The sequence below is a fragment of the Lupinus angustifolius genome, chromosome LG17 (genome assembly GCF_001865875.1).
Source record: "Lupinus angustifolius cultivar Tanjil chromosome LG17, LupAngTanjil_v1.0, whole genome shotgun sequence".
Taxonomy (NCBI): domain Eukaryota; kingdom Viridiplantae; phylum Streptophyta; class Magnoliopsida; order Fabales; family Fabaceae; genus Lupinus; species Lupinus angustifolius.
In genome coordinates, this window is record NC_032025.1 from 9,332,957 (window position 1) to 9,345,333 (window position 12,377).

General features: G+C 30.6%; 1 long non-coding RNA gene across 1 annotated transcript in view; it reads left to right on the top strand.

Moving 5' to 3' along the window:
* The window catches only part of LOC109331607, a 16,837-nt gene extending 16,269 nt beyond the window's left edge, over window positions 1–568 (top strand). The window contains exon 3 of the long non-coding RNA XR_002105816.1: window positions 558–568. This is a non-coding gene — a long non-coding RNA (uncharacterized LOC109331607). The remainder of the gene's footprint in view (window positions 1–557) is intronic.

Consider the following 12,377-nt stretch of genomic DNA (forward strand, 5'->3'; position numbering starts at 1 on the left):
TAAAAGACACTGAATCCACATAACAAAGAATTAATAACATGTTCAAATCTAAACAAAAAAATCATGTAATATTTATAAAACAAGACATGCTCACATAATAGACCAATCACAAGATACCTAACACAACATCAATATCTAGTCTTTGGACAGAGAAATCAATTTGTAAGTGGTATCTCAGTGTAATGATCAAATATTAACAATCAGTTTTGTCAAACAATAGCCTTTCTTTGGATCGACTATAATTCATGTGTTTTCCTTTGGGCCGAACATAATTCGCATAAATAATCTCATACTCATCTGTGTAATTCAATTAATTTCCACAATAAAGATTGCTTTGGTAACATATTGCATCACTTAATCCAAAATAATTACCAGACAAAAATTATAATAATATGGGTCTATTACTAAAAATTAATGATCTTGGAATTAAAACATTTAGATTTGATATCTTTCATGATTACTAAATCTAATCCCACAATAATTCCATATCAATATATATATATATATATATATATATATGAATGCACCAACAAAAAAAAACTAGATACACACTGTAGATTATATATTACATAAACTTAACCAAGAACATAACATTCTCTTCAAACCTTAACACACATTACATACATTAATAATTTCTAACAAATCCAACCACAAAGATAGGTTTTGCACTTCAAAATTTCATTGCAAACGCACAAAGGCAGATCCCCAAATAACTAAACCATGAATCAGAATATTTCAATGAAATAATGGGGAATACTTAAACGGTATTAGCAGTGATTGCTCCAATAAACGTCGATTTAGTCACTAATTAGGAGTAGTGAGTAAAATTTCAAAACCCTAAATTCAATGGCACGATGCCATATATGGAAAATGCAAGCAATATATTGCAGAAAATCAGCAGATTCAACATGAGTAACAAACAATAAATTGATTTAAGTCATATATTTCAAGACAATTATGCAATAATTAGATTGCATAAATTTCCAAATTAAACCCGAAATTCCCAATCTTTATAACATAACAGCGGAAACATAATTCAATAATCCCCAAATTAAAATTAGGGTTCATACAAGATTGGGGAAAACACCCTTAATGGAGAATCATAAAATTCAGAACCTACGCTCTGATACCACTTGTTGGAAATTCCTTATGATTGGTGAAATACCAATCCTAGGATCTTGAATTTCATGATTCTCACGCACATATATGAATCAAAGGGTGCATTGTCAGACCTGAATCCATGTTCCTGGATGTGCTCCTTTGATCCACGTTTCTGAAAGAGGTTTTGTGGTATGATGGCCTTCCTCAACCAAATCCCTGATTCCTCTTGGGACTTGCGTTTTCACTCTGATGGGGAGATGGGAAAACTAAATTTGATTTGGTGTATTGGGGACCATAACCTTCCTTATGTGTTAACTTATAGGGTTCCCATTATCCCCTATGGGTTAACCTGATGGGTATCCACCCATTAAGCCCATATCCGTTATAACCTTTTAGAAATCTAAGGGGTGTTAGTAATTAGATCACTTATAATGTAACCCCGAAAATAAATAGCTGATATCATTGTATCAAATATATGATGCCCACCTTAATTAGAAATTTATAATTTCTAACACCCTTTACCATAAGATGAAGAAGTTAGCAATATTTTTCCTGTTATACTGTTTATTTTTCCCCATGTGGCTCGTATTGCCTCATTTCTTAAACTAATTCTTCAAAATTTTATCCAGTTTTGTCACTTCAATTACTCAAATTATTAAATTGCTTAAAACTTTCAATTTTCATTATCATCATCAACTCTATTACACAGGTAATGTAAATCCAATTTTACAGATTCTTTTCAATTTTATCTATTTCTAATCTTTGCATGTTTAATTAGCTATCTCTCAATCCCTAATCTTATACTAGTAAACCAAAGTAATATTGATCACAAAGAAGCAATTGTTTAATCCATGTAAGATGAATAACTATATTTCACTCTCTTTAATCTTGTATATGTTGCATCTTGAATGTATGATGTATAGGTTGTGAGCATTAGATTACTATGTGAAATTTGAATAAAGAATGTCAAGATATATTATAATTTTGACAGGAAAGGAATGTTTGAAAAGCTTTATTATTATATGCATTAGAAAACCATAAAATTCTTTTTGTTTAACTATTGGTTCTAATGTCCATTACTTGTGTGTTATAGTAATATGATTTATTGTTATTCAGTGTTCTATACTTGGTTTTATGATTATTATTGTTGCTTGAGTTCATATTCATTGTTTCACTATTTTGATTGCTTTTTCTAATCTATTAGTTGTTGAAAGTGTTGTATGATTAATGATTGTTGAAAGTGTTCCAAACTTGGTTGTTTAATCTGTTATCATGCATAAACTTATTCATAAGTGACTCATCTTTTCGAACGCAACAAAGTGTAGAATAATATTATAGCAGAGTACAAAACAATAACCAAACCTTAATATTATTGTTTAGTGATTACTTTCTAACTGAACCCTTTTGATTGCCATGTGTTATAAATGAATGGTTTAAATTTTGAATTTAGAACTTGCGAAATTTGGGAGTTAGAGTTCCTAATGTTTTATGGCCCTTCTGTGTTTGAAGTGGTTGCTTTACTTGTGGTGATTGAAAAATTTGCTCAATTTTGTGACTAATTCAATTTTGTTAATTGTTACAAAGGTTAGAAGACTTGTGATTGTTGAAACTAGGAGCAAGCGTATATAATAGATTATTTCCTTAATTGATGTGTTCAAATTCTTGTTTGAAATTGGGTAACTGAGATATTCATATTTATGAAGGGACTCATTTGTTATATAAATTAGCACTATATTATATGTGCTAAAATACTCCTTCCTATTTACATGGACCTACTTATTTATCTATCTTGCTTTTTTTATGATAGAAAGAAATGTGAAATGAGATAGCATATTCTGTAAATTGACAATCAATTTTAGCTTGTAAATATTTAATTTCAATTAGAAATTTATCATCATATTATAGAATATAATGATTGTTATAGGATCATGAGAGGAATATGTGTGAAAACAATTGAATAAATGTTAGCCACGGTTAAATATGGTCAAAATAATAGTATATATTAGCTACGGTGTAGTTCACATTAGCCACGGTCAAAACTGTGGTTGAATAAATGTTACCACACATCATGAAGGCGTAACTATATTAAAAATAGACTGGCTATATTTTTGCAACACTAGTATTTGCTAACCGTGGCTGCTGAATTTTGGCACGGTTTAATAACCACAGTTTTTACCGTGGCTAACTGGATATTTTTTTGTGGTGATAGAACCTACCACAAAATTGAATTTACCACAAAATTGAATTTACCACAATTCTTTAATGTTATTTTGGGCAGTACTATTTGTTGTAGTTATTCCTCCTTCGTTTCGAATATGTTTCTAGAATTTTACATGGATAACTAATAAAGTTAACATTTAATTGATTTCATTATATATTGCCAAATGAGTCGATGGTACGACAACTTCCAAGTTGCTCCTTTTTAAGTAGACATTGGCCAAATTAATTAAATGAACATAAGAAATTTGTAAGAGAGAAGAGAGACTCCTTGAGTGATATAAGTCAGTGTTGTTGGAGCTGAGGTGACTATGTAACCAAAGCAACTTGTCACATGATTTGAAATTTCAGATCATGTAGTTAATTTTCAAAGCAAAGAGGCAAAAGTTGTTAACTTTAAAAGGCTAGTAGGTGGCACTTGGGAACATGCTTTGTATTTGTGTCTATGTAAAAGTATGTACAAATCACATTAATTATCGAAAAAACATTTAAGTTGTTTTTGATGATGTATGTTTGTTTGTCTTTAAATTAGAACTCGCGTTCGATTCTTGAATATATAAGTTCCACGTTATTTTCACTCATAAAAAATTATATCATATCCGATAAATTAAAATGTCTATGGTTTTGTCACTTCTTAAAAAAAATGAAAGTAAGTATAGCATTTAGCAACACAATGTCTATATGCTTGAGTTTGTACAGTGAAAACAATTGACAAAGCTAGACGGACATGTATATTTTTTTTAATGAAAGGGGCTCATTAAAACCTTATGATGGAAATCCCTCGTTAGGAATAAAACCACCATGGACGAAAACGGGAGCTCAAAATTTATCTAAAAGTTGAAAAATACAAATGAAAGCATGGTGGCAAACCACAACAGAATAAAAATTGCATCACCCCAAGCATGTCCTAATTCAATATCCCAAATTAATTAGTTTTTAATAAATAATATAAAAATATTATATTTTGTTTTTAAAATTTTCTTTTTATTTATATTATAATTTTAATCAGTCGAGACTTGGAATTGGGACAGACTTAAAGATATGTGATCTATATTGGGCAAACCAAATAAACTAAAACTATATTTGAAAGACTATTTCTATTATGAATATAAATCTTATTTACACATTATTTTATTGTCATTATTTTTGCAGCGTCTATAAGAAATAGAAACCATATAATAACTTTTTTAATGAGGAGATTGTTTCTTATTAATGACAAAAATAATTAGGTTTGAATTCTTTTTGGGACTAGAGAGTGTTATAATAGGTTTGTTGATTTTAAAAAAAAATTATTTAATATTTATTTAAGATACGTGTGATCATTTCATGAAGAATATGTTGATCCAAAATAATTACATTATATAATAGGTACCAAGGAACAAAAATCCTCGGAGTGGAATTCCACAAACAGAAAGAATTAATGGTTAGTGACACCATATGAAGCAAGCTTGTTAGGACAAGCTAGCATTTCCTTCCCTAAAACTGTGACATATATGAAAAAAACATTTGTTTACTTAAATGAAGACAGTTGCACCAACAATAGTGGAATTTCTAAAAGCTTGGACCACTACACTTGTGTTGCACTGCAACCAAAGCTTCTTCCAATTGTGATGAAATGCTATTTCAATTGATGTCATTGCTCCCAGAAGTTCAGCATAGAAAGTCGTTGAGATGCAAACATAATTAGAAAACCACCAACGAAAGAGCCATTACAATCCCCAAAGAGGCTGCCACAAGCAGCATGGCTTGAGTTACCAAGGGAGGCTCCATCTATTTACATTCTATCCATCTAACTAAGGATTACAAGCTCAAACACATCAATAAACAAAGACCTATTCAATGTTTCTAATTGTTGTAGGCTATAGCATTAGAGTCTTTTCTTTTAATAAGTAAAATTGTATTAATCGAAGGTACCAATAATACAAGATTTACAAGAGAGGATCCATAATCACATAATTACGGTAAGAATTTAGGAACAATACAAAACTTCTATAACACTAGAGTCTAATATATAGATTTGATCTCTCTTCCATTTTAATCTAAGACAACATAAAACTTTACAAAAAAAAATATTTCAAGCAAAATTCAATGTAAGAGTCGTGTCATTATACAATTTTTTTATCGACAAATATTAGTATGTTGGTATTTATTGTGGGTAAAACTCGAACCCTCAACCTCTTTCAATTCATCCCTTCTCCCTCCTAACCATGAAACACAACTCCTCTTTTTTTTTCTTTTCAAATTTGATATAGATGAGACTCAAACTTATAACCTTATTCATTCCATTCCTTAGAACCTCCACTTTAACCATCTAACCACCATAGTATAATACAATGACCCACAATATAAATAGTACGTCAGATCCACAAGATTATGTTGGGGCTATTAAGTACTTGAAGGCAATATCCTCTCTCGTAACACACCTCATCCCCCACCCTTCAACCACCTTACTGCAAAAGAACAAGACACATCTATCTAATTTTATTTTCAAAATTGAAAACACGTTGATACTGAGAAAGAGAGATATAGCATAAGTAGGGATAAGAAATAAAACATACATTGCTTTAATGTTTTTATATATCTTATTATTAATCTCATGGATATCAAACATATATGAAGTCAGTTAAGCTTGTCTGGACCCTGAAGGCATTAGAGTAAGAACACAAATAGTGCACCATTGCCTTATGGTTTTTGTTGTTGTTGAAAACTGTTTTAAGAATAAAAAAGAAGAAAACCAGTGTTGGAAAATTAAATTCAGTACTTTTCATAATGTAAATACGTCATTTTCAAGGTTTCCCTTTTCCTATATCCTTGGAACACTTATTAATGACTAAAACTTTGGCACCTCCCATTTACTACCAGCTTTTTATATTCAATAATTCTTTTATCTCACTTTCCTTATTTATTTATTTTCATACCAAAACAACTTAAAAATCATATACTGCCCTTATATTTTCTCTAGTTCCCCCCACAAGGAACAAAAAGCAAAGGACATCTTAGATGAGTCAAAGTGTCTAAACCTGTTTCCACTACACTCCAATGCTAATAAGTCTAGGGCATAGGTAGAGATAATGCCATAATGGTAATAGTTGAAGACTCACTTGTCAATGCTGAAGGACAGATAAACCTGCAGGTTTAAATGCATCTCCTCATCTTCTACAAGGAAAATCAAATGCAATAAGTTTGCCCTGGTCATTTTAGTTTGGACTGTAGAAAATCATTTTCAACGTAGCTCTAGTCTGCTGTGGACCAAATGCATTAAACACTCTGGATGGAGTACTATGCATTTAGAAGTAGTACTGTAGTTTTATGAACTTATTATAAATGGTAGTATTGCCAATCTAACTTCTTATATGGCTGCAATAAATTTCACTGCAAGGGAGGGGCAACCGTCTTGGAAATGGAGAAAAGGTTATTGTCATATTTTTTTTTGTATTTTTTTTATCAGCGTATTATCTAATATACTATATATAAAGCCAAAACATGATGTAACCACTACCATGGTATAATTCATATATTCCTATTTTGCCCTTCAACTTTTTAATTTAAAAAAACCATATAATCCTATATAATCACATCAAACATATTAATTATAAGTTACAAATTTTTTAATAAAGACAAAAAAATATATAATATAAAGTAAACATAATACAAAAAAGACATTTTAATTCTACAAAGTGCATAAAAATTAATTACTTAATACTTTAAAATAAGAACGTGACCGATAGACACTCGACAGACACGAAGTTCGTGTCACACACTAGTATTAAATAAAGAAAGAATTAGGAGAACAAGTGATGTTCCTATCCACAAACATTTTTTTTGTATTACTAATTGTATCCCTTCACTTATAGTAAGGAACCAATCTCTTTTGGGGTGTGTGGTTGTCACTCCTAATGAGTATTACTCTCAGGAATCAAATTCTTGACTTTTGATTATTTTGGGATCCAACCAAACCTTACACTACTATACAAATGTTTTGGCGGTTATTATCATGTTTAATTTTCATCATTTACAGAACCAAACCATTAATTACTAGAAATGAAAAATCTTAGGTACCATGATAACAATAATATCTCATATAGGTGTAGCATTTCATGCATGTATGTTGATGGTTTTAATTATATATTTCATCACTTTTCATGTATGTGCATCCACGTATCCAAGTCACGTGAAATATTAACAACATAAATGCAGAAAGGTTAATCTACAAATACAAATAATGAATTCAACATTGACAGCAAGAATTTGAAATTCTACAGCCCATGTAAAAGTGAATTGATATATTCCATATTCCTAGCTTCTCATAATAATGTAAAATGGGTCTATAGAATACAACATGGTGGATTTACTGACCTAGGTAAATAACTGAAAATTTATCTAAATAAATGATGCATATAAAAGCTTTATGATGCCACATATAGATAGTAAAGATAAAGATAGGGGTTTTTAGACTGTCATAAGCCTTAACAGTCAGAAGTAACACACACTGATTCATTCATAAAAGAAAAGGACTACTGAGAGTCTGAGACATACAGAAAACCCACAAATGGCCCAAAAAAGAGATGACCTCATTGCAAATTCAATATATCTGTAATTCTAGATTGGTTTGCCCCACACTTTACCATGAGTTCCCCCGATGTTAACAACTCATAACAAATGGTTGTTTTAAGAGCACAGTAAAAGGATTTGGTATACATAATATGCTTTTCAAAATTTGGACTCTTCTCGATCCTTATCACTCTCTGTATCTGACTGAATAGTACACTGTACTAAGTGAAATATCAGGGGCACAGTGATTAGATGAATGTTAAAGGTTTGGGGTATGGTTGGGGTTTTGGACAATATTTTCCACAGTATTCATGTAAGAACTGAGAAGTTAAGTAACTGCATAGGATGAGCAGAGAGAAAAAGAAGCAGAAAATTAGAGAGAAAAAGGACCGGTCGTTGATTTTGTATGAGATTTTGTTTTATTCGTTGCGTATAACAGTACACTCTTTACTGAGATGAAAAATGTTCTTTTATATCTATAAATAGCAAGTTATCCGTGCATCAGCATGGGGCAATACTTATTTGCTGTAAGATTAATAACACATATTACATATATATTTATATCGGTAAGAAACACATGTCACTCGTGCATTCATATTGTTAAGAACACACATGTGATCCGTACATTCGCATAGCTAAAAACACACATGTTATCTGTATATTCGCATTACTAAGAAAACACATGTTACTCATGCATTCGCATAGTTAAAACACACATATTACTCATACATTTATATTATTAAGAATACACATCTTACATGTATATTTGAATGTTCAAGCACATAAAGAAAATAAGTGACAATTTTTAATTTGAATTTTCTAATAGAAATAGCAAACTGAAAGTCTGAAACACGATACCATATTATTTTTATTAAAATAAATATTTTAAAATTTATAGAAAATGAAATGATTTTTTCAATTTTAAATAGGATTTTTTTAATGAAAAATGGAAATCAAATCGTTATACTATATGAGTTTTTTTATTATGAATATATTTAAAAGTTATAAAAAACTTCAATTTGGAAATTGATTTTTTTTTAATTATAATAGAGAAAATTTAAAATTCAAAGAATCTGAAAAATTAAAATTCAGTGGGAAAAGTGTCACAAAACTTTGATGAGGTGAATAATACATTTATTCTTAGATTAATGGTAAACACATACATAGATTAATGTAAAAAAATAGTTTGGATGTGAAAAATGATTTCAATCTCATTTAATGTTCAGTGTCTATTGCATTTTAACATAACAAAAATCAAACGCTAATTAGTATTAAATTATTAACGGGAGTCATAAGGTGGTCTGATGGTGAAGAGGGCGGTCGTACGGAATGGAGTGCAAGAGGTTGTGGGTTCGAGTCCCACCATCAACAAAAATGGGAGTTATAAGGGTGGTTTGATGGTAGGGTGTAGGAGGTTGAGGGTGGAGTCTCACCCACAACAAAATACTAACATATTAACAAGTAACATACTAACAATTGCCGATAAAAATAAAAAAGTATTAAATTATTAACATATAAAAAGTAAGGATAATGTGAGAAGGTACATAGTAGTGACATGAATGAGTTTTTTATTTTATTTTTTATTTAATTAATAACATAATATTTTAGGAGGAAAAAATGTGAGGAGGAGGTGACATGTGACATGAAAGAGTTTTTTTTGTGAGGAGGAGGTGACATGTGACATGAATGGAAAAAATGTGAGGAGAATGTGACATGTGACATGAAAGAGTTTTTGTTATTATATTGTTAATAGATAATAATAAATGAGAAAAATAGTTTTATACACTATTATTATATAATTCACTGTTTATATCTAATTATCATTAGTCCTTCAAGAAAAATAATTTAAATGAATAATAAATATATATAAATTTTTATAAGCATAACATTCTAATAATAAATATCGGAGGAACATGGTTGATAGGAATGTCAATAATAAATGTATCATCGAGATGCCAACTAGTTAGGGAAAATCATTTTCTCTAAAATGCTATTAAACTAAAATAACGGGTTTCTTATGCATTACAGGGTTGAATTAAAGTTAGATGAGTTTGAACACTATGAGATAGGGCCAACTTACTTTAATTAATGTCTACTCTAAAGGGTTTTTAAGAAACTTAGCTACCATAGTTTTCAAGTCAATGTCATTTTACAAACTTTATAAGAAGCAGTGACACCTTAGTCTACAAAGGTGTCCCAACATTGGCACTCTCCAACACGTGTCACACACTTAACCATCTCACAAGCTATAAATAAAGACATTCATGAGAACTCTAACTCCAAATTTATAATTCATACTTCAGCCCTATATTGTCCTTGTCTTTGCACGAGATATCTCACACCTTTTATTTGACAATGTCCTAAGGAGTATCATAATGAAGGATTTCTAAGGAACGAAGTCATGAGCAAAGTACTGTATAATTGGCATTGAGTGTGTGCAAGTGTAAGACAAGGAAAATATAGAATTGCAAAAGTATGAATTCTAAATTTGGAGTTAGAGTGTTCACGAAGGTCTTTATTTAATTTATAGCTTTGTGAGATGCTGTCTAATGATATGGAATCCTTGGTGCTTAATTCATATATTCAAGTATGTATGTGTTGAAATGTGTCCCAATTTTCCAGAGTATTCTACAAGCATGTAGCCAGACATAATATTGATCTTGTATATAGTGAATTGTAGAAAATTACACATTTCAATGGATATAACATATATTATACAGAAGCTTCATGAGATTCTTTAGGTGATGAAAATAGTCCTAAAAATTGGACTTATGAGGTTAAATGTAAAGTGAGTAGTAGTGAAGGGTGCTCTACTATGTATAAAAATATAGGCCTTCAACTCACCAAAGTACTCCTTCAACTATTGATCAATCAAAATATGTTATCTTCATTTTCTACTATGTTCAACTACAATGCTCGGCCATACGCTGGGCGTAGTCACTTAACTACTATTCCAAAAATATGATCTAATATCAACATCTACTACTTAGAATAAACCTTCTACTAATACTAATATACTTCTAAAGTTTTCTAGAGTCATAAGAGACTTAACCCAACTATAATCTATATTTGTCTAAGTTTTATGTGGCATGTGACTCAAGCTTATATAAGGAGCACAAGCCCATGCAATGACTAAAAAGAATAAAGTATTTCCTCTTACTAGGAGATAACCTATCTCCTTTAGCAAGTAAAAATATGACACATGTACTATTTTGTTTAGTTTTAGAAATATTTTTATTGAAAATGATTAAATAGGACACATATCATAATTTTAGTGACTCGAGGAGATAACTTATCTCCTTATACTAGGAGATACTTTATGCTCATGACTAAAATAGAAGACATGTAACCTCTAAGTCTCACCTTGAGTATAAGCCCAAAAAGAAGATTGGAGTTGTAATATGGAGTTTCTGGCAGAAGTCTCTAACAACACTGACAATGATACTTGCACACAAAGAGCTAGCATGAGTTCCTATCATAAGTGCTCTAAGAAGGCAAATAAGGAAACTTGTCACTTCAAATATAAAAGAGTGGAGAAGTTTTAATTTGGAGTTCAATATTGTCATTTGGGCATCAGTATAAGAGGAGGTGATGAGTAACTCTTGTAAAGAATTTGATAGAGCAAATCATAAGTACACGATTATATCGTTAAGTAATAAAATATCGATCCCACAAGGACTAGAAAATTCCATTAGTTATAACAATTAATTTATACTTATCTCGAAGAGGAATTAAAAGTGAATTTAGAACAATTGAATAGTTGACAAGAATAATTATGAAAATATTAAAAAGAATTGAAATCTAATTTAGGAAGAGTTCCTAGGATAAGGGTTACCGCCTTTACACGCGCAAATCCTTGTTTTGCTTCTTTTCATGAACGTTAAGTTGTAAGGGTGAATTGTTCTTTGATATGTGTCATCATCTCTCGAGCTCCGACATGTGTACTCAATTGAAGTCGCACCTACTCTCGTGGTACAATTATCAATCAAATCTTTTACTTGGATCTTTCTATCTAATCACTTCGTAGCAACCTAAGGTGAATTCCAGAAACCCACGAGAATCCTAATAATACTCTCATGAATTAGGATTCTAGTTTGAATAACTGAATGGTTAGATAGTTGGGTTTTCACCTCTCGGTCCTTCCCTAATGTATCTAAGAGGTGTAATTTGTTGGCCACACAACTCACACGAATAAAACTCAGTTTAATGATTCAAATCACAACACTCAATGAAATTGAAGTAAGAACAAGTGTTTATTGAATGTAAAATGGCATAGTCTCAATCCTAGAAACAAAGGGAATTACTCACTCCTAATGGAGAAGAGAATACCAAATTTTAAATTAGAGAATTGTAATGTAAAAGTATAAAGTGTTTTTCATCCTTGAGGGATAATCCTCATTTATCCTAATTACAAAATATTGGGCTAAACCCAACAGCAAAAAATCTAAAAAATAGGAATAGAGTATAACATTCAGAACTTCTTTTGTCCTTTCAATTGGTCTTCGCAT